Source organism: Pipra filicauda, unplaced genomic scaffold (assembly GCF_003945595.2).
Source record: "Pipra filicauda isolate LSUMZ 115617 unplaced genomic scaffold, ASM394559v2 scaffold61_size3293851_pilon, whole genome shotgun sequence".
NCBI classification, from domain to species: Eukaryota; Metazoa; Chordata; class Aves; order Passeriformes; family Pipridae; genus Pipra; species Pipra filicauda.
Window position 1 is genome coordinate 2,387,855 of NW_024104776.1, and position 20,147 is coordinate 2,408,001.

Consider the following 20,147-nt stretch of genomic DNA (forward strand, 5'->3'; position numbering starts at 1 on the left):
ATGAGATTTTCAGTTCAATTCTTTTGCTCTTTCTTGTCAGCAGATATGATGTATTCATGAGCAATAATGATGTAATCCACTGCTGTATTTTTGGTTGTTGTTGCTAATATGCATGGTTTTGACATGGTAGTACCCAGGTCTGCATTTGTTGCTGATCTCTGTTGAAGAGTTTAATGACCAATTCATCACCACATTTAAATATTAGATGAGAAATGAGATATTATTATTCAAGGCAACAAATCAGAAAAAACTGTGCTTCTTTTTCTTTTTTTTTTCCCCCTTTCCTACCCACCCTCCCCTCTCTATTAGTTTTAATTGTTATTTAATTCAGGATGTGATCCTGGAAAACTCCAGGGTTTTGTGTTAAAAGTGTCCTGGTCCCATGGGCTTCACTATGAATCTCCTTTTATGTGGATACACCTTTGGTTCTAGGAAAAATTAGTTTCCCTTAAACACTGACTCAGTATTCAACTTGGTGCCAAAAAGTTAGAGAAGTTGCATTGTTAGATTTTTCTGTAGGCTTAGCAGGACCAAACTTAATCCTCTAGAATTATAATAATATACCAACTTGGTACTTCAGTAAGCCCAATTTCCAAAACTGCTGAGAATCTGTGGCTCCCATTGTCTTCAATTACAGTGAAGCACTTTTGAAAATAAAAAGTTGTATGCAAATAAGCAAAGATGAATGTTGCCACCCATCCTTCTGGCACCCGTGTCATAATTACTCCTATGAAATGACTGATATGCAAGGAGAATGCCTAAGGGGGAATCAGCCAAGATTTTTGTCAAGCTAATCATAGCACTTGGGGTAGACTGTCAGCATTTTTTAAATGTCACAATTTGTGAATATTTTGTTCTGCATTAGGTTCCTCAAAGAGATCTGCAAAGTTTTTATGACTTTGGGAGTGCAGACTGAGACATTTGCATGGATATTTAACATTATTTATAATTTTATGTAGATATTTATATGTATCTATTTTTTCATAAATCATTTAGAGTGCCACTTTCAAATACCTGCATTCGTAATCAAGTCTTTAAATTATTCTATTTACTTTATTATTGTACTTCTTGTATAAAGAACCTTATCAAATGATAACGTGCAAAACATTTACTGTCTTGCTGTTGTTGAAAAGTAACTACCTGTACACAGTGTGTTGTAATGTGGAGAGTATATTACTATGCAAAATCAATTTTTCAAATAGAGATACTAATATCATCCCTCAACATCAAGTATTTATAATACAAGCAGGCACTATATAAAAGAAGTGAAACTTGTAGCACAGCTTTAAAAATCAAAGAGTTAGACAAGTTTTCACCTTCAAGCTAGGAAAGTGGTGAACTTGTAAGGGTACTTTTATGTCTCAGTTTCAGAGTTGCTGAATTTCGAATGAAGTCTTGAATGAATTTTTTGAAAGAATTATCTCTGTGTTTAATCATTATCTCCTCTTCCACCTAAGCTTAACCACAGACAAAGACGAGAACTTAATTATGTGGGTTTTTTTCCTTTGTGTTCCTTTCTCTGTCCTGCAGTCATTGAGCTGGGAGATGTCGACTTGAACTGTCCTTCCAACTGTCAAATACATAATACCCATTTCTTCGGAACTGACAGACAGATAATAAGGAGAGGGCAAGCCTTCAGTTTTTATGCCCATTTCCAAAATCGGGAATGGGATGACTCTATGGACCAGGCTGTTTTCACCGTGGAGACAGGTAGTCACTCCCAAACACTTTGTAGTCTTTCATAGCTCTTAGCTGGTTTGTAATATTTCCCATAATCTTCAGTGACAACTATTATCTACTCATTCATCTTCCATGTGAAGAGACTGCCTTCCCCTAAACCAGGCAGTTCTTCTAATATGTAAAGTTTTCTCACTCTGCTGCAGAAGTGACAAGTGAAAAGAAATCCACCCTTGGGAGCTTCGCCTTGCAAATGATGGCTAAGCAAATTACTAGCCTTTTACATGTACTTTGTTTAGTCTGATGGAAGTTGTTTTTATTTTCCTGAAAAGGCCTCAGACCCTGTGAATCAAATGAGACAAAACGCACCTTCCCAATGGGCAGATGTCTAGATCAAACCTGCTGGAGTGCTTCCTACAAAATTCATCAGCCAAAATGCATCAGTATCAGCGTGTTTCCTCCCTCTAATGTCTGCATTGGCCGTTATATTCTCAATATGCAAATCACATCTTGTGGTCACACATATCAGCGATGTCTTGGAGATTTTTATGTCCTTTTTAACCCTTGGTGTGCAGGTAAGGACTCTAGTGATTAGCAGATAGTTTTAAGGAAATTGCTAGTGATGAGTAAAAATGTTGAACATATTTATTATTTAACTGGTAAGTAAAGCATGGAGTCACAGAAATAATAAGAAACAGAGAGGAATTTTTGTGGGTTTTTTTATTTTATTTTTTTTTTCTTCCAAGTTCAAGATTGTCTCAAGCCAGTGTTTTGATTCGTTTTCTTAATGGTGGCAGGGGTGAGGTGGAATGTTTTCCTGCAATTTTTACAACATCTTGACAGGATAGAAAGCACTGGGGACAAACTGAAATACAGGAAATTTTCTCTATTCACCAGGAAACACATTTTTACTGTGAGGGTGACTGAGCACTGGCACTGATCGCCCAGAGAAATTTTGGAGTCTCCATCCTTGGAGATATTCAAATGCTGTTTTCCTGGGAAACTGGCTGGAAGTTGGGCCAGATGACCTCCAGAACTCCCTTCCAAACTCAACCATTTTGTAATTCTGTGAATTCTGTGTTATCAGCGTGAAATAACATAGCATAAATACAAATTAAATTCTGTAGATCTGGCCCTGGTAACAAGCAATTCTGGACTCTGTAGGACCTTTTCAAAATCATTATATGACAAATATTCACATTGTCTGTGCTGATTTAATCAAAATGAGCTACACGACTCTACATGTTCAGTGTTTGACTTGTAGAACAGCTTAGTGTGAAGATAAATTGCAAGCTCTTCCATTACGTTGTACTGTAGCAGGGAGAGACTTAATAAAGATTGTATCTAGTTGTAAGTAGGAATGAATTATCTGTGAACGTTTAAAGAGCCCTCAACCTTGTACATGCTTAAAAGTAAAAATCAAAAATTGGTAGGAATAGAAAGAAGGATCCAATGAAGCAGAAGATACGGAAGTACTAGAAACATATGTTTTGTCTGAATTATAGCTCTGCATTTTTTCCAGATGACCCTGTATATATGGACAATCAGGCCCATAGAGAAGAATATGTTCTGAATGAGCATGGAATACTGTATGAAGGAGTTCACAAGCATATTACTTCTCGACCATGGCACTTTGGACAGGTACTTTTTGAAGACTTGTTCAGAAATAGATGTCATCCATATACTGATAAGTGATGCATTATCTGTATTTTTTCAGAAACTTATACTATATTTGTAGTGCAAAGGTTTTTAGGATCAGTCCATCCTATGCATACATAAAACAAAACGTCTGAAAATCTCATTGTAGCCCAAGTAATTGGAAGGAAGTTTTCTGTAGTAAAATTAAGGAAACTGCAGAATGTTCAGGGAACAGGTGAAACAAATATTGTGCTTCTAAAGGAAAATTATTCTAGTGATCAAAAAATAAGTAAAAATGACATATTTTTCCCTTTTGTTTTCCTTTGGGCAGATAGACAAAACCATTCAGACCACTAGGGGCTGTGCTTGATTAAAAAAAAAAAAAAAAAAAAAAAAAAAAGAGATGAAAGGGCAGAAGGAGAGAGAGAGCAACTCATATAAGTAGAAAGACTGGATTATTGACAAGAAAGATAATTTATCAATGACATAATACTACGATGCCTATGTTAACCTCTCTTTTCTCAGTTTGAAGATGGGATACTGGATATTTGCTTGAAGATCTTAGATATGGGTGCAAGTTACCATCATGGCTCTGATCGTGACCACTGTTGGCGCAATGATCCTGTGCATGTTAGCATGGTGGTAAATCATATGGTAAGACTCTAGTGGTGTGAGACCTTTGAATACATCAGGTCATGCTTCATTATATTATGGAAGGACAAACTGCACTGTAATCTGTGCTCAGATTCACAAGAAATATAAATTTGTAACACTAATCTCTGATGATTTTGAGGCATGCTTAGGATGTGAAGATGTAGTCAGCTCTTTGAAAAGATTGTTTTTCTTTTCTCTTTCTAGATAAGCAGCCATACCACTAACAGTATCATGAAGATTCCAGAAAACAATGATTACCTGAAAGGAACAAAGCCATTTTCCTGGAATGGAAGTGTCCCTATTCTTCAGCAGTGGTACAATGGCAGATGCAGGCCTGTCAGATATGGGTACTGTGGGTCTCTTGCTTCAGTAATGTGCACAGGTATGATGTTTCAGTCTGCCCATATCTAGTTTAATCAAAACAGAGGAGAGAAAACAAGGATCAAAAACCTCTGACTCTAAAAACTACTTGAAGAATATTACTTGTAAGCATTTTACTGGGAAAATAAATCGAATATTTTTATCATGCTCCTAATATAGTGTTTATTATCAACCTATTGCTTTCCTATACAGGCTGAAGAACAAGAAAAGCAGTTCTGTCTTTTCTACGACTTTTATACTATGCAGTTATCAATACTGCAACTTTTACTAAAACACACAGCAAATGTAGCATCTTGAATCATAGAATAGTTGGAGTTGAAAGGGACCTTTAAAGGTCATCTAGTCCAACTACCACCATGGAGCCAAAATTTATGCTTTGGGTTAAGTTTGAAAGATGAGAAAAACACTAAGTTATGAACAGGAAGAAGTTCTCTAGCAATGTCTTCTCCAAAACACAAAAACATCAGGCTATTTTCTCCTTTTACTGCAAAGAATAATAGTGGATTAAACAGTACAGGCAAAAGATTTGAGTTCCAAAATTATACCATTTATTTACTGAACCAGCTTGTACATTGAAGACAGATAAATTGAAATGCCATAGATTTGTACCACATTGTTTACAAGAAAAAAATGGTGTTTTGTTAATGCAGAATCAGGTTAATGATTTCTGAACTTAAAACAGATCTGGTTTGGGTTTTGTTTGGGCTTTTTTGTGTTTTGGGTTTTTTTGTTTGTTTGTTTGTTTTGTTTGTTTGTTTTTTGGGGTTTTTTTTTGTTGTTTTTTTTTTTTTTGGGGGGGGGTTTGTGGTTTTTTGGGGGTTTTTTTGGGTTTTTTTTGGTTTTTTAGGTTGGAAGAGTAACAAGCCGTTCCTTTTTGCTAGGCTTTTTTCAGACTACTTTGCAAGAACTAAAAACAAGTTTTGAAGACAGAATCACTGCATCCTAAATGCTGCCTCTAATCCATTTTGTTTCTATAATTGCAAAGTAGGATATACAATAATTATTTATAAAATGGGTGAAGGATTTGCCTAACTAATTGTGATTTATAATGACTCAATCATATTTTTTTTCTTTCAGTGATGAGGTGTTTGGGAATTCCAAGCCGTGTTGTAACGAATTTCTGTTTTCCATGCTCAACTGAGAATCCCCTTGGTATCAATGAGATTTTTGACTGTACTGGCAAAAACCTGTGTGGCAAAGACAAGCTATGGTAAATAAGAAAAATATAAAACTCTTTTGCTCTTTTAAAAAAATTTAATGATAGAAAAACTGGGATATCTAGCAGATCAATGTATCTCTTTGGTTTCTCTCTTTCTCTGGTGTAGTAAGGCTGTTCAGTTTTCTAATAATACATTTCAAAAACTTGAAATTACTAAAGAGGCAGTCCACTTAATGTATATTTTCAAAAAAGAAAAAAGCAAAGCTTCTTGTGAGAATCCATGCTGGTTGTTTATTCTCAGCTGAAATATAAGGCTATCAAACTTAGTAACTGTAAAAGTATGAGGTAGATCATGGGAAATTTTTTTTGTGTCCAAATCTCATCTGTGAGACCTTTTAATGAATTTTCTACCATATCACATGTCACAAAGGTGAGGTCAAACTGAAATACTAGGGTAATGAGGATCCGATTTTAGCATAAAATACTTAAGGGTTTATATTTTGTTAAGCTATTAAAAATATAACTAAGTATATGATTTTAATCTAAAGAATCAGGAGGAAAGCGTTAGGAAAAGAAACTGTTTAAACAAAAGAACTGTGTTGGCATGTTATCAGCTAAAAGAAGCACATCTTACAATCAGGTCTGTGGGGTTCTGAAGCAAATTTCCAGTCTGAGCAAACAAAACCACTCCTATCCCCAAACATCATTAACAGTGTTAAGACATAGAAAGACTTCTGTTGATTAAAATATTATCTCTGGTATGGTTCTTCTCTATTGTAAGGCATTAAACGTGATAATCCAAGAAATGTCTTCCTTCATCCTACAGGCGATATCACTGCTGGAATGAATCTTGGATGGCTCGCAGAGACATAAATCAGTGTTGTGGTGATTGGCAGTGTCTAGATCCAACACCCTTGGAAACTGGCAGAGGTAACTGTTTACCATAGTTGTAATCATTTTCCTCGTGTTATGTTGTTGAGTTTCTGTAGTCAGGTTACAATGTGTTATAACACTTTTGTTCTGTGGCCAAGGTTCAGCTTGCAGTGGTCCTACGTGGGTTCGAAGCATCAGGGAAGGGGAACTGGACTTGGATTATGATGGTCATCATATGTTTTCTCGAGTAAATTCGAACTATGTTGGCTGGCTTTCCCAAAACAATGGCAAAAGAACAAAATTTTTCTGTGACACTTGGCCATGTGGACAGCGTCTAATCACCAAGAGTATTGGCAGTGAGCAATTTGAAGATATCACTGGAGCTTACAAGTATGAACTAGGTATGATGAAAGTATATTAAATGGGCTAGAGGGAATTTTATATGCTAATCATATAAAAATATCAATGTAATTTCTCCTGTGTTAAAATGTGTAGAATAATCTGAAATTTTCTTTTTTTCTTTTTTTGAGAAGGAGGAAGGTTCTTTTCTGTTCAAAGATCTTGATTCTTAAACTTAAGTGTGTTTAGATGATTCAAACAAAGCACATAGTAATTAGATGCATTTAGGATAGGATAGGATGTTTCAGTTGGAAGGACCTACAATGATCATCTCATCCAACTGCCTCACACTTCAGGACTGACTAAAAATTAAAACATACTATTAAGGGCATTGTCCATATGCCTCTTTTTAAGGTGCTGACAACCATGGGACATAACTCACCCCTCTAGGAAGTCTATTTTAGCGTTTGACCAGTCTCTCAATAAAGAAATACTTCTTAATGTGTAGTCTAAACCTTTCCTGGCATGGTTTTAAACCATTCCCATACTTCCTGTCACTGGACACTGGGATAAAGAGCTCGGCACCTTCCTTTCCGCTTCTCCTTATCAGGAAGCTGCAGAGGACAATGAGATAAGCCCTCAGTCTCCTTTTCTCCAAACTAGACAAACCCTAAGCCCTTAGCTGCTCTAAGGACATACCTTCCAGCCCTTTGAATGACACCATTCATATGTACATATTTTTGTCTCACCTGTACAGTAGTTTAAAATATTACCAGACTTGAGAGAATCTAAAAAACCCCCACAAATTCTTCTAAACCTAGGATTAATGTCTTGTTGCTTCTTGTACCAGGTCTGTCAGAAAATATGCCTACTTACTAAATTCACATATTATTAAAATATTCTGCTGTTCTTACTTTGCGCTATGGATTACTGATTTTCATATTCCAGTAGAAGGGAGGATTTCAATAGGCAGAATTGCCTAAAGGAATGAAGGGTGCGTCACAGCTGATTGTACAATTGCAGGCTCTGTGGGTTTCTTTTTTTTTTTTTTGGTTACTTGGTTGGGGATTTTTTAGTGTGTGTTTTTTATGTGTTTGCATGTTTTTATTTTGTTTTCTTTTTAATAGGAACAAAAAAGAAAAAAAGTGATAATTTCTTTTTTTTAATGGTGTATTTTGCCTTTTGGGAGACCTGGTAGGATTCCATATTCACCCTTATCCTTATAAAGAATTATATTTTTAGTTTTACTAACCACACATTTTAAGATTTACATGACCATCTTTAAATTTAACTACTTAAAAGTAAAATAATTTTTTTAAACTTTTATTTCATGAGACATTTATTTTCTTCTGTGCATTCAGACTGCTGTATCTCGTGTTTCATTATCTGGTGGATTTGTGCTACACCAACTGGGTATTTTAGGTTCCAAGAAGAAGCAGCAATAAATTTAATTATCTTTATTATTTGGGTAGAATAATAATAGGCTTCATGTACCTCCAGCATATTCATTATCATGTCTTCTTCAACAGGTTCTGTGAAAAACAAAGAAGCCTATTACCGGGCTTACAGAAGAATTCACCCAGGGTACTGTAACGCTTCCAACTGTCATATTGACAGAGAGTTATCATCTCTGAAAAACCCATTTTTGAGTGACTCTGGTATCAACATGAGGTTAAAGATGGCTAACTGCCCAATGTATGGTGAAGATGTCCAGCTGCACTGGCTGCTTGAAAATTTGCGTAATGAAAACAAAACCCTGAAGTTTAATTTGTGCGCACAAATTATAACCTATAGTGGTTGCCCAATGGATCAGTTTTGGAAAGACAGTGTGAATGTCACACTGGGTCCAAGAGAAGGTAAGAAGGTGAAATTGTCTCATACCCTATTTTTTTCAGGAGATTGCTGATTTAGGATTTGTGGAGACTTCTTAATAGAGGTGAAGTGAAGGGAAGGGAAATGTATACAGTGTTAAATACTGACAGCTGAATTCCCTGTAGGGTGATCACTCAAAAATTAACACAGCATCAATACTACATGTAGAGTGACAGGTACACTGTAGTCTTTCCTTAATTTTTCAAATCTTACAGATTCTTTAAAGAATTGTTTCCAATAAAATTTCAATTCTGGTCTCTATACTCAATACAAAGATTAAGTTGCAGTTTTCTGTCAGAAAAGCATTATTTTCTTTGGCCAGAAGATATTAGCCAGTGTAAAAGTCTCGCTTAGAGTACCTAGACATACCATATGTTGGGAAGTGCAAAGGTGTAGCAGAACATAAACACCGGTTTCCATGGTTAATATATTTTTTTCTGGAAAAAAACCACATCATTATAAGACAAAATTTTACACTGATATTAAAATTCTATTTTACTAAGCTTTAATTTACCTACGTTTGAATTATTCCTTGAAGATTGCACTGGAATGAAAGTTTCCAAATTTTGAGTAATAATAATAATAATAATAATAATAATAATAATAATAATAAACTAATCTCCTTGTAAAAAAATTAATTTGTTTTACAGTAAAAAAAATTCCACTGTGTATATCGTATAGTCAATATGGACCTTACCTGTGTGATCACAACATTATGAAAGTAGTTGCTGTCTCAGATCCAGAGTGTGGAGAAGTTCTGATGGTGAGCAGGGATATCGTGATCAACAGACCACCTGTTATTGTAAAGGTAAAGAACTCCAATTATGGAATTTGTGATCTAAGGATCAGACTTAAGGATTCTTATTGGCTATCTCCTAGGTACAAGGGCAACGATCTTGAAATACTTCACATTTTTCTTTTTTTTTACTATATGTTTTATTTTAACAAGGTCAACATGATTTTTAAAGTATAACAGTTGGCTTAAATTATAGAGATCATAGAAGTAAATCAGAGAGAAACATGTATGAATAACACCTTTTTTTTTTTTTTTATTCCTTACATTTATTTACTTCAGTGTTAATTTTCTAAGGGTTACAAAACAAAAAATGTGTTTATTTTCTGACTAGCTACTGAGCCAGCCCAGACTAAAGGTACCATGTACTGCAGAGATCTCCTTCTGCAATCCTCTCCAGGAAGATATGAAGAACTGTGTAATGACATTAGAAGGCTGTGGTTTATTCAAAGAGCCAATGACAATTGAGTAAGATCATCAGTTATTTAAATGGGGATAATATTGGGGGGTGACTAAGGTGTGCAAGATCATAGCAGGTTTCAAAGAAGACATTAGTTCTGATTTTTTGGTGTTTACCATCCGAACATGACTTTTTGTCCTTTATTAGTCTGAGACTCCATTAAAAGCCTCACTCCTCTTGAAACTGATGGATCATTTAAAGCTGGCAGATACACTGCTGCTTCATTTTTTCTCAAGATTTAATTTAAGTAGATATATCAAATTCCTGTCTGAAAGGGAATTCACTCTTGTCTTTACAAGAAGTGCTAACTGAGCCCCTTACAGTCCTATCGACTTTTAATATAATTCCTCTAAATATTCATGAACTGGCACCACATATAGGAACAATTAGAGAATGACAGTGAGAAATAGCAATATGCATTCTAAACTCATAACGTTAATCACAGGAAACTGGAAACTTTCTGTTAGTTTTCCTAGGAAAAGTAGCTGTTCATTAATATGCATTGCTGCTCTTTGTGACAAGGAGAACTGACAAAAGTATGACTAGTTTTGAGGGGAAGCAATTAGGAATTGTTCTCACTGAATAATAATGAAGTCAATTCCAAAAAACTGCCTGATCAAACTTAGACTGCTGGAAATGGGAAGCAGTAAATACATCTTTGAGGCAGAAGGGCACTACATTTTTGAAGAATTCAAGACAATATCACAAATTATTTTCCAGTTCCAATTACAGAATTGACTACAGGAGTTTTCTAAATTTTCTCTTGGGACAGAAGTTTTTACCACACTTTCCAAAACAAAGAATGTGGGCTTTTTTGGAGGAAGTCAAGAATAAAAAGTTATCAAAACACTTTGTCTCTAAAACTGTTGTAGCAAATCAAACCCAGTTTTGTGTGCTCATCTTGTAGTGCTTCGGGTCTCTGAGCTACCCAGGGTCCTAATTCTTTTCCTTCTGTTGCTCCAGTTTGGGAACGCTGGCATCCAACCAACAAGCACGGACCATTGTGGAGTTCACACCTTACAGGCTTGGCAGCCACCGGCTCCTGGCCAACTTTGGATGCCACAAGTTTGCCTACTGCAAGGGATGTGCCAAGGCTGAAGTGTGTTGCTCTGCAGGCCAGAACGGTGTCCTGCCTGTCAGCCAGAATGGGTCAGTCCCAGTGTGTGAGAATGGCTCTGTCCCCATGAATGGCTCTGGGCCTGTCCCTGTGGCAGACCCTGCGTTCAACTCCATGTGTGAATATATATGTATCCCAGTGTGCAACCCAAACTGCAGTGCAGGGGGCCAGCCTGTGTACGACTTCGTGTACCTCCCTGCAGGCCATCCCTTATGCAACTCCATCTGCAACCAAGGATTCAATCCAAGCATCAATTCTGGTTTTGAGATGGGATGTGATCCTGGCTTCCGTGTCATATGCGAGACTGTGCCTCCTGCTACGTGTACTCCAATGCCTTCATCCATGTATGGCTCCGTGCCTGCCCCAACATCCAACCCTGTGTGTACTCCTATGCCTCACGTGGTTTTTGAGACAGGTCCTGCTCCCACTCATTTGCCTGGAGCTGGAGGGGGGCCGATGTCCTATTCTGTCTCTGTCCCCGCGAATAATGCGGTGAGTGCATTGCTGACCCACTTCATGGCTGGCCCCAGTCCTGCTGTGGCAACCCAGGCAGTCCCTACCCATATGTCTGCTCCACCATCCTACTCTATGTGCTCTCCAGTAGTCCACACCATTGGCAGTCCCATGCCACCTGCAGCACCCCTTTCAGTGCCTGGTGCTTCCATCTCGCATGTTGTCTGTGGCTCCACACCCTCTCCCACCACCCAGCCTCCATGTGGCCCAATGGCCACCCTGGCCTCCCAACCCCTGAGTGCTCCGGTAGCCCGCGGTGTGTGCTCCCCAAGCCCCTGCCCAACGGCTTCCCCGGTGCCCCGCGCTGCTGACCATAGCACCACCCCAACAGGGCTGCAGATGGGGAGCTCCCCAGCCCCCCGTCCCGTGGGACCCCCAGCAGCCCACTCACTGTGCTCTCCGGCCCCACGCCCAGTAGGGCCCCCCGCAGCCCACTCGCTGTGCTCCCCTACCTCTGCCTCTCTGGGGGCCATGGGGGCCCGCCCTGCCAGCTCTCCTGCAGCTCACCCCTTGGAGTCATCGGCAGCAGCCTGCCTCCCGTGCCCCCCATCCCCACGCCCCCTGTCAGCTGTCACGGCCCACTCCCTCTGTGCCCCTACCTCTCGTTCCATCTCCCGGTTTGTGGGCACACAGGGGTCTCGCTCATTGTGTGGTTCTCAGTGGGGCCCCTCCTATGACACCACCACTCGCTTGGGCTCCCAGTGGGCTCCCACCTCCCGGTCACTGTGGAGCCCCGAGGGGCGTTCAGGCTACTCCTCATCCACCCGCACCGCCTACGGCACCCTCACACGCCCTCCATACAGCTCCTTGTCCCGCTCCTCCTACAACACCTTGTCCCGCTCTGCCTACACCACCCTACCCCGCTCCACCTCTCCCTCTCCTTATACCACCCTGACCCGCTCTGGGTCATGCCCCTCTGGCAGCACCCTGGCCCTGGCAGGGTCCCGCAGGCCGTGGAGCCCCGGGAGGAGCACTCTCACCTATTTCAAGCGCAAATACCTGTAACGGAGAGTAACCTGGGAAAACGCAAAGCCAGTGAGCTAAAGCTGGTGTGCAGACACTTTGAAAGAGGTTAGAAATAGGGTGATAGAGAGGAGTGAGCATAGTCCTGAGCATTTATTTAAGGATTTGAGACGTGCCAGAAAGCGGGCTGCAAACCAACTGCTGAGGGATGCATTCAATGTAACACTTGTATGTCTTGAGACATGGTAGGTGGAAGTGACAAATGAACGTGCTCCCCGTTGAGCCGTCATGACAATAGTTGCACAGTGCAGGTAATCAGACTTACTTGCTCAGTCAAGCTGTTTTATAAATGATGTGCTTTCACTCTCTCTTCTCTTGATTTCTTGCAATGCGTATTTCTCAGATTCTCCTGAACTACAGCACTCATAGCAAATCTCTCCCTCTGCATGAAATGTACTGTCCTTGGGACGTTGCAAAGAGGTGGTAGCGGATGTGCCTTAAATCCCGCCTAACAGACACTGGGCCCCTGAGCCCCAGTGTTGTAGCTCAGGTCAGTTCTGCGTGCACTTATATTTCCCTAGTTGTGAGGCAATGAAAACTGTGGAGGTTGTGGAGTAACTAAATCATTACAAATCAACTGAAGAGTTTAACTGTTCCTTTTTTTTTTCCTTTTTTTTTTTTTTTTGTTTTTGTTAATAATAAATTTAGTATTACTACTCTTGATGTGTTACAGTTCCAGTATCAGGAATCCAAAAAACTGATTGAATAATTAATACCAATTTATTGGCTTTCACAATTGAATGCTTTTCATGTGTTTCATTTTCCAAAAAAATTTCTCAAATACATTATATGCATTTAGGTTTATGGGAAAAGCTCTAATTCCACAGCTGTGCCTTTTTGATTCAATACAGCTAGGAAACTTCTGAATTAGAGAAGGACAGGTGACTTTATCCTTTGTTTACAACACCCAGGCCTCCCAGCTGAAAGGTTAAGAAGGTGAATGGAAATGTATCTTCCACAGATGATTGGTACTGTTTTAGTGCTAACCTTCTCCATGTGTTTTAAGAGTCAAAATTATATATTCTTATAATGAAACTGTCCCTGAATTTTGGATTTTCTCACAAGAATTTTGGATTTACTGGTATTTCCCATACCTCCCTTATTTTCCTCTAGTATTCCATTATTTCTACTAGTAGGTGTTCGTGGGGTTTTGTGGTAAGATAATTTTGCAGGTGCTGCAGAATCTTCAGTTATGTAGCAATAGCATTTCAGTAGTATCACCGTAGTTTGTGTCCCTATGTGATGAGATTAAGTAACCTTCTGAGCATGTTGAAAAAGTGTGGTGTCACATTGTAGCTATGAACATGCCAACACTATCAATTCTGAGTATGGTAGAAGAAATATTTACCTGGATATTGTAGTAGAGTTGTCATAATTCAATGACTTGTTTTTTTTTACGCAGTTTCAATAGTCTCTGTTAGGTATGTGCTGAGAATTTCTTTGCCTTACTGACAATAAAAATAGGAATTTAAAAAACACCTATCATTCTACTGTTTTGATTTCTTTTTTTGGTAATACCTCTTGAAAAGTGAGGAATAAATCTTTCCAGGTGAATTAGCATGTGAAATCTCCCCTTTACTGCATTTCTGTTAAATTTGCTTTTCTTCCCCTAAAGTCTTCAAAATAAATCTATAGATTTCCTGCTATATTTGGAATACTCAGTTTGGTATTCAAGGAAAAATGAAGCCGTCTTCTTTGCTCACAATAAAGCTTTCCACTTGTAGATGTTGCATGAGTTTTTCCTTTGCTTTCATGATCTGTAAAGCTCTCAGTCCACAGAAATGCCAAAATGAACAAACCTTTGGGTGTCAGAAGAAGAGATAGAAAAGATACTAACAGTATCTACTTAAGAAAAAAGTTTTTGTTTTTGTTTTTGTTTTTTTTTGTTTTGTTTTTTTTTTGTTGTTTTTTTTTTTTTTGAGAAAGTGTTAATAGTACTTGGCAGCTACATAATTATCAAATAATATTTCAGATTTCTCTTCCCAGTAGTGGCTTGACTTCTCTGATGTTCCTAATTTCTGAGAAGAAGCTTAGTTGCATATTTCATTTGGTCACTAGGAGTTGTTGACAGTGTGTGCAAACTTCACTCCTGACTCTTCTTGCTGTATGTGCTGAATATGCATTACTTTTGAAAACTGTGTAGTGAGCCACAGAGGATAACAGAAATTCTTTAAGTTCAAAATTATTCTAATAGTAAAGAAATTATATTGAGTGTATTAGTGTCACATACAGCCTAGGAATAAAAAAAGGTAGCTTGTAGACTCCTAGCAAAGTCCATTATACAGTCTCATATTAATTTGGGAGGTGGGGGGGGCAATACATGGACACCTAAACAAAAAGAGACCCAAAATAAATAACCCCAAAAAGCCAGTCAAACAAGAGAATTTAAATTATCTCCTTCTTAAATGTTTATGAATGAAAGGTTCTAGCTTATGTCTTAAAATGTAGCTCCCATGACAGGAAGCATTTTAAATTTCCACAAAATTTCTGTCTTGTTTTGAGGTGAGTTGGTTTGTTTGTGGTTTTTTTTCCAAAATAGGCCAAAAAAATGTCTGACCAAACTGACTGTCTCAAACATACTTTCTTGAAGTAAAACCCACAAGAATTTTTTTTTTAGCCTACTATGTTAAATATATTGAAGATTAACAGTATTCAGCAATGTGGTGTGATACATAAAGAATTCTATTTTAGAGAATGGAAGGCCAACTCAAGCACAACAGTTATAGTCATCAGCTATTAAATATAGTCAGTACTGTCATATTCATATGTTCAGAAATACATTTCTAATTTTAATCTCAGTTCAGCCATGTATTTTATTTAAGTGAGGGAAATATATTCACATTTTCCCTAGGCAATGAGGGTAAAAAAAGGCACATCTTCATGCATTATTATAGTTAACCTTTCTATGATTTAAGATAATAAATCAGAGTACTGGAATTTATTTTTATGTCCAACTAAAATAAATCTGTATTTATCTTAAAGATGAGAAAGAATCTAATATATGGCAATTTTCAGTTCTTATCCCTAACAGTTCATTAGGCCTTTAAAAATAATTTTTTAGGTGAGAAGATTTGAAGATTTATCTGCAAGTTAACTGTTTCATTTTAATACTTAAGGTTTGAGCTTATCTGGATATTTGGTGATGGCATACCATAAAATGCTTGTGTGAAATGTGATTTATTTTTATATATTCCATTACCTACAAGAAAAGTGTTGAAAGGCATAACTCTGAAAAAATTCCCTTCCAAGCATTATTTACAGAGGCAAATTAAATTTGATATATTGTATCAGACAAGAAGATTAAATTAGGGACACACTATTAATTTTATTTACTGTTAAACCCAAACAAAATATTTATGAATATGTATGATGGATTGTATAAAATTGAATAAATTAAATATGCTAATCAGGAAAACGTGAAAATATTCAAAATGCAGAAGATGTCAAGGATTTCTTTTTTTGTTATGCAGCAATTCGATGTCATATGTTGAATACTTCCATTATACCTGAATTTTCAGAATTAACTTTTTTCATACTGCATTTGCAGAAGTGTTTCTATAAGGAAAGGTCTTTATTTGTAGAAGGAAATTCTATTCAAATATTTTACAGCTATCCCAGACCTTTCTTCCTTTTGATGTCTTAGATGAGAGGAATTTCTTCCGTGCCTTTGTATGTTCTTCCTTGTTCTTTGTCTTTGAACTGCAAGGGATATTATGTAATGTTCTCGTATGCTCATTTGTATTGAGTAACTTTCTGATTCTGTCTAACACTGGAATAAAAGTTTAGTGCAGGATACCAGTGCAGGACTGAAAACAGAAACTGTTCCCAGCTCAAGGATCAAAAACATTGTTTGTGCTCAGTGAGTCCTCATTACTATTCTGTTGCTTGTTTATAGAAGTAGTTAAATCTGCTACCACACTACTTCCGATTTTAAACCTATTTGTTTCAGATGTTCTAACTGGCCACACCTGTCTTAACTTTTCAACTAACTGTAGTTTTTTCTTCTTCTTTCCCAAGTAAAGTTGTCATTGATGGTGCTCAGTAGATGGCATCAAATTTCATTAAACCTCTGACAATATGTCAAGTTAGCTTTAGATTAATTAGAAATAGAGAAATGCTGATGTTTGAGATAAATATTACCAGGAATCCTTGCTGCCCCAATCTATTAAAATATGCCAGTAAACCTAATCCATCATCTGCAGCAGTTTCTTGGTGTAGAGCTCAGACACTAGGTATTAACCCTGACCTCAAAATACTCTGTAATTCTCACTGAGCTAAATGTAGCATCCTCATCTCTAATTTTTGCTTATCTCTTAATTTCATTTTGACCTTTTTTTCTGGCCTTTATCCCTTTTTCAAGCAGGTGAAACAATTAGAATAGCTAGAGGCTTCTCAATTGCAAATATCATCAAAATTGCAGCTACAGCTTTCGTTAGACATTTCAGAGTATTTAATAGGGAATTCTGTCTTCAGAGCAGAAACATTATAAGACTGAGAGAATACTGAGGTTTTTGTAATGATCTTGTTCCTTTCCTTTAGGAGATCTCAGTCAATTATATAATAACATGAGTCATTAGAGGTCCCAGCTGCACATTAGCTGAATACTAACGTGGATTTTCTGCATCACTGTCTGAGGCCATTTGCCAAGGACAGTATCAATCCAGAAGGAATAGTAAACAGGACTCATTGAAATCTGGTCCATAACAACTTCACTGTGAAACTCCATATGCTTCTATAAAACTCTATATGAAATTTATTCAAAGATCATGGATCAAACAGAAATAATATATAGAAAGGTTATCTCATACATAAGGCAAAAATTAGGCACTAAATGCCAAAAATTATGATTCTGAAAATTTTATGATGGATGATACTTAATCCTGGTGTCATTCAAACCCTGCAGGAGCCTTACTGCTCCTTTTTGAAATCTTGAAGTGCCCATATTTATGTCCTAATACATATGGATTTTTGAGCCAGTGAGACCTTTATTGAACCTCATGTGCTTCTCGTTACTCTTAAGACAAATCAAGGTCCAGAAGCTAGATATTTTCAGTCCAAATTCCTTTAGTAGTGTAATCCTTGGTGTGTTCAGAAAGTATATAACATATCCATACATTTTATAAATAGCCTTCATGTTTTGTATTTAAGCTGCCCTTTAGTATTCCTCTTTAATGTGAAATACAAGCAGTTCTAAGCTAAACTCAAAATATAGTGGCATACATACACAGTTAAGTGTCTTATCCGTATCCCAAAGGACTTAGTTTCCTTCTGTTTCTCCCATGATGTAATTTTTTTTTTCCATCTATAGCAGAAGGGTGACATCTTTCTTTTCCCCATTACAAAAGAGACAGTAATTTTCTCTGTCTGTCTGGGGAGAGCATTTCTGGAGGTAAAGGACATATCCAATTCCAGTAAGCAAAGAATCAAGTAGGAAACTACCTCTTGATATAAATGTTCCAGGCACTTGATGCTGGTTGTACTTGAAAAGAAAGGTTTAGCTTTGTTCTGCTGATTCCCCGAGGGATGGATGTACCTATTGCTTTGAGTGATGTTCATAATCCCCATAGCATGAAGTTTTTCCACCTACTTGTTTGCTAAATGTTTTCTCCCTGGGTGTCTCTAGACAGTTGAAGACAAACCCCTTGCCAGCATTTCCCGGCTACTTTTCTGGGTCACTAACACTCTTGCCATCCACATAGAATCATATTCTTGATTTATTTTACAGGGAAATGAATGTGTGAGGCGGAAAGCTCCTGAACATTAGTTGTTACAGAGATTATGTAGAAAAGGCATTGCCTGATCAGTAGAAGCTTCTGGTTCAACTCCATGATCCCTGTGGATTTCTTCCAACTCAGAGTATTCTGTGATTCTGTAATTCTTCCCATACTTACTGAATTAAAACATTAGTCCTTAATTTTTTTTTCGTTTGTTGGTTTTTTGGTTTTTTTTATGGTGTGTGGTGGGTCTGACTGAGCCGGAATTTATTTCCCCATAGCAGCCCTCACAATGCCGTGCTCTGCATTGGTAGCTAGAGGAGTGTTGATAACACACCCATGTTTTGGCTACTGCTGAGCACAGCACTGTAACATTCCTTCTTCAATCGAGGGCGAGATCCTGGGAGGGGACTCAAGTAGACCAGCTGACCCACACTGACCAAGGCGATATTCCAGGCCACATGACGTCAACCCAGATATAAAAGCTGAGACAAGCAGCAGGACAGCAGGCACTCATTGTCTCTGATGGCTGCCTGCTGACAACCGTACGCGTGTGCTGGAGCCCTGCTTCTCAGAGAAGTGGCCGACCAGTGTGCATCGCTGGTTATGGGAAGTAGAGATTAACTGCTGACTTCTGCTTTGTGTGCGTGCACGCTGCTTTTGTTTTCTTTTTTGCATAAATATAAACTGCTTTATGACAACCCACGATTTCTGTTGTTTTCTTTTCCCACTTTACTCTCTCCCCTGTCCGGCTGGGAAGGGGAGGGATAGAGCGGCTGGGTGGGCACCTGGCATTCAGCCAAGGTGAACCCACCACACGGTGGAAAAAAGAAGAGAGGACAGTCTGTTGCTGGTCCAAGCTTTGTAGTATGAAAGAACACAGCTGTTCACACTCTACTAAATGACATTCACAGAGGATTGTTATCCAAATCTGTCATTGAAGATTGGCTTAACTACTGAACTCTTTCCTTATATGCCATGGCTGCCCTGAAATGACAATGCTATCACCTATACTTCTGTGAGTACAGCAACCACTTTGATGTCTGAAAGGGATTTATGTTAATGAAGTAGGAAAGGAACAAGGACTTTGACGCAAATGGAAGTGATCATGCAAATATAAATAATAAATATAGATAAGTGTAAATGTTCTTCTGTCCTAAATACATTCATCTTAGTTTCTCTCTGTCAAAGCTTGGACTGTGTGCTGCTTTTTAGCAAGAGGCTGTCTACAAGAAGATTTAATTCATGAAGATGTAAATTATTTGAGTTGCTTCTAGATGTGATCTTTAGCTTCCGTATCTTTGCCAATAGAGCTCTAGAAAGTAAAGAAAACAATTGTGAAAAACTTCTGTAAGGTAATGTCTTTGAGGATTAAATAGTTTTTATAGTTACAAATACATATATTAAAATATATACATTCCATCTGCATAAGATGGAAAATTCAGTAGAAAAATGTTAATTGTGTTTAAAATTTCCCCACAGCAGAGTCTGCATTCATTCAGTCAGAGCAGCAGAGAGTCTCAGTCACGTACAGAAGGCTAACAGATTGCCTCCAGCTCCATGGTTAAAGGATTAGCATACACAGGTATTCTGGACAGAGAGGATCCATATCTGGAGAAAAAGCAAATTTGAAATTATTTGGAAATCTGTATTCAAGGTCAATTGATGGAAGTATTAAATAGCTTACATTCATGTTATTTTGGTTATATAGAACAGCTAAGTAGCTGTTAATTATTTTTCCTTTGTTTTTATTTCAGTAGAACAAGTACTAATACTAAGATTAGTATAATAGTGCTAATAAGAGTAAGATAAAACAGCAACTGAATGTGTGGATGATAATTTTCTGTTAATTTTAAAGCTTATAATTTATTGACTGAGTTTTTGTTAAATGAGTTCAGCCTACTCAATTTGGTCTTGACTTTAAAAATAAGCTA

At 37.7% G+C, this 20,147-nt stretch overlaps 1 long non-coding RNA gene across 1 annotated transcript; it reads right to left on the minus strand.

Annotated features, from left to right (window-relative positions):
* Positions 1 to 8,163: 8,163 nt before the first annotated feature.
* On the minus strand, positions 8,164 to 12,037 carry LOC120324641. Its single transcript, XR_005566103.1, has 4 exons — positions 11,929 to 12,037; positions 9,291 to 9,387; positions 8,963 to 9,030; positions 8,164 to 8,253 (listed from the first exon to the last, which is right to left on the minus strand). It is a non-coding gene; the product is annotated as an uncharacterized LOC120324641 (long non-coding RNA).
* Between the last annotated feature and the right edge of the window lie 8,110 nt (positions 12,038 to 20,147).